Source organism: Alnus glutinosa, chromosome 12 (assembly GCF_958979055.1).
Source record: "Alnus glutinosa chromosome 12, dhAlnGlut1.1, whole genome shotgun sequence".
Taxonomy (NCBI): domain Eukaryota; kingdom Viridiplantae; phylum Streptophyta; class Magnoliopsida; order Fagales; family Betulaceae; genus Alnus; species Alnus glutinosa.
The window spans coordinates 3,323,763-3,326,897 of NC_084897.1; the positions used below are offsets into that span (position 1 = coordinate 3,323,763).

General features: G+C 35.2%; 1 long non-coding RNA gene across 1 annotated transcript; it reads right to left on the bottom strand.

The window, feature by feature from the left end:
- Nucleotides 1-523: 523 nt before the first annotated feature.
- LOC133852427 (uncharacterized) lies at nucleotides 524-2,708 on the bottom strand. The gene is made up of 5 exons (XR_009895936.1): nucleotides 2,426-2,708; nucleotides 1,988-2,074; nucleotides 1,756-1,837; nucleotides 1,109-1,196; nucleotides 524-934 (listed from the first exon to the last, which is right to left on the bottom strand). It is a non-coding gene; the product is annotated as an uncharacterized LOC133852427 (long non-coding RNA).
- Nucleotides 2,709-3,135: the final 427 nt, after the last annotated feature.

Genomic DNA, 3,135 nt, shown 5'->3' on the forward strand with positions numbered 1-3,135 from the left:
TGAACAAATTTTTTTCTCTAAATTGGGCAAGAGGAATGAGTTGGAAGAAATTTTTCTAATTTATTAAATTGGCGTACATCTTTCTTTAAAGAATCTGATTCATATGTGCACGAAAAAATGTATATGAAAATGACGTGTTCTAAGTACATCTGTTATATGCTCTATTTAATAGACTAAATTAAATGTATCTTTTTCAACTCAATTTAAAGGAAAACTTTATCAAACAAAGATTCATCTTTAGAGTGAGTGGGAGAGGTTTTTACAGGTTTATCGGCGGTAATATTCACATCTAGTAGTGATTCGGACACCTACACTAAACATAGACATGGACGATCAGATTTGTGAATTGTAGCAATTAAGGTGATTATCATGGATTATAATCACCATGATTCAAGTTGACTCAAGCCAAAGTCCCTTAATTTACGTATAACGATGATTTGCGGTAAATTAGGTCTCACTACAAAAAAACACTACATTTAATTAGTGCCATTTTAGGTTATATAAACAGCACAAAACACTTAAGTGTCGTTTAATTAATGCCGCTTCTCAAACGACATTAAAGTGGCGGTCTTAAATTAATTTAATGCCGCTTAGGATGCAAACGGCGTTAATTTATACCATTTTTTGAGAAGTGGCATTAAAACATTTAATGCCGCTTTCAACGGTAAATGGCATTAAATACATATAAAATCAAAAATCAAAAATCAAAAAAAAAAAAATCAAAAAATCAAAAAAAAAAAAAAAAAAATCCCCAAAGAGTTCACCAAAGATTAAATGCACCCTTCAGTCACATGTTACAAAAGACATGTAAAATGATCAAAACAGCTACCATATTGCATTTCCAGGAAGTTTAATGAAGTATAATGTAGCTGAGAGCCGTGAAAAACATGATGATGCGGCCCTCTATGTGTAATCCCCAGCCACCATCTTCATTCTACAATATGCAAAATTTAAAGCATACTTGTTAAACATGACAATTTAAACACACACACACACACACAAAATAAATAAAATAAAAAAGGAAAAGAAAGGAAAGGAAGCAAGTAATTTAGCAGAAAATCTAATCATGTTTGCATAATTAATATGTAAAGCTTCCAAGAATATGCACCTGATGATGGTATAAGTATCTAAGGATTTCCTTTTGATACTCAGCAGGGCACAGTATTAGGATGTCCTGTAATGTACAAACACATTACCTGCATTTTTGGGTCAAAAAGAATACAATTAGCAGTTGCATCAAGATGAAAACCAAAACAATTCAAAGGCAAGTATGTGATTTCCTCTCCATCCTTAACCTTTATTAGGGGAATTGTTTGTTTGAATTTTTTCTCCGTTAGAAACAGCAATAATTTTGACAAAGAAATGAGCAGATTCGAGTATGAATCATTAGATAACTCATGATATTTATGAATTTTAAAGCCGCTAGATTACTGTATACAGAAGTGGGAGAGCAATATTATCACCTACTAATACCATAGAATTTCATTTCCTAAACCAACAGCCAAAATAGCATTTATAGATCTAGGCTATGTGTTATACTGAGGATTTAGTGACACAAATTTCAGCTCCTATGTCAGGTTTTAATACGATGTACATGCACATGACTAGGACAAAACTGCTATCAAATTGGATGTATTTCCATAGGTACTAACAGAAAACATATTCATCAAGGGAACACTTTAGCAGGTATTTTGCCTCAAGTAGTAATATCAAACAAGTAGGAACTAATCTGTGAATCGGAGAGAGAGGTCTCACATGATGCTATTTGGACATTGTTATCAGCCGTAGGTTCACTAACTCCTGTTCCCATATCAAAAGACCAAGGGTGTTCATATACCTGCAGTTTAGCCAAATAGACTATGATATACATATTTGAAGGCCACGAAAACAGTTCTAAGCAAGCAATTCTGACTAAAAGTCTAAGACACTTGATTCAGAGAAGTAGAAGCGGAAGAAACATATGAGGGCAAAGGAAAGAAAGATTTACCAGAAGGTGACGCCGGAGCTTTCATGGAGCTCCAATGTCGAATAGTAGCCAGCCGCCGATGAAAATTGGTGAAGAACAAAAAAGAAACTGTAGATTTTCCAATCAGGAAACAAGCAAAAGCAGCATTAACAAAAGCCCTAAATTGCGATTGCTCAAAATTATCAAAATAGAAATTCATCAAAACTTTCACACAAAAATAATCCAGAATTTCAACAGATTCGGCCGTCAACAGAGAAAAAGAAAACCCAAACAAAATCACCTACTCATTCGGTTGTTCTACCGAATTCTTCACAAACAACCCAAAAAAAAATCGATACCCATTTTGTTCTCTACAAAAACCCTTCACAAAACAACCCCAAATCAAAATACACATTCCGTTTTCTCAAGAAAAAAAACCTCCAATACAAACTAAAAAGTGGAAATCAAAGCCTTACTTACCCAAAAATGGACTTCTACTCGTTTGGGTCCCGAGAAAACGCCGGACCCACCGGTTTCGGCGCCGTCCCCAAACGGTGGCTAGCCCACCGCACATCTCCCTCAAGTTCTCTCTGATTCTCTCCATCTCTCTCGATTTCTCTCTCTCGTTCTGGTCGGATGGAAGAAACTACAAAGGAAAGAAGCGAAAAAGGAAGAAAGGGCAGGGGAGAAAAGAAGAGAGAAAAAAGAAGAGGGTGGGGGCGTTTTAATTTCAGCAATGAAAAAAAGGGGGAGATTTTTTTGCAACAATTGACACGGTTTGCATGATAAACGGCATAAATTTATGCGGCTTTTAGAAAGTGGCATAAATTGGCGCTCTTTTTATATTAAACGACACTATAAATTTATGCCGCTTTCAAATCAAGTGGCATTAAATTTAATGTCGTTTACTTTGAAATCGGTATAAGTTAGTGCTGTTTTTATATTAAACGGCACCAATTTTGTAATTTGTACCGCTTGTCAAGAAATTGAACCAATGTTGCTAGCTATCTTTCATGTTTGACTTTCCATGTTTCCTGTGATCAATAGACTCTCTATAGTCGTGTCTCTCTTCTCTTCCAACGTTTGAGCTACAGCTGTGCTATTGCTCTTCCCAACTGAGTCCTATGACAACATTATATTGCAGTCTTCTCATCACATTTCAGTTTTAATTTTTCTCTTTGTATCTCATT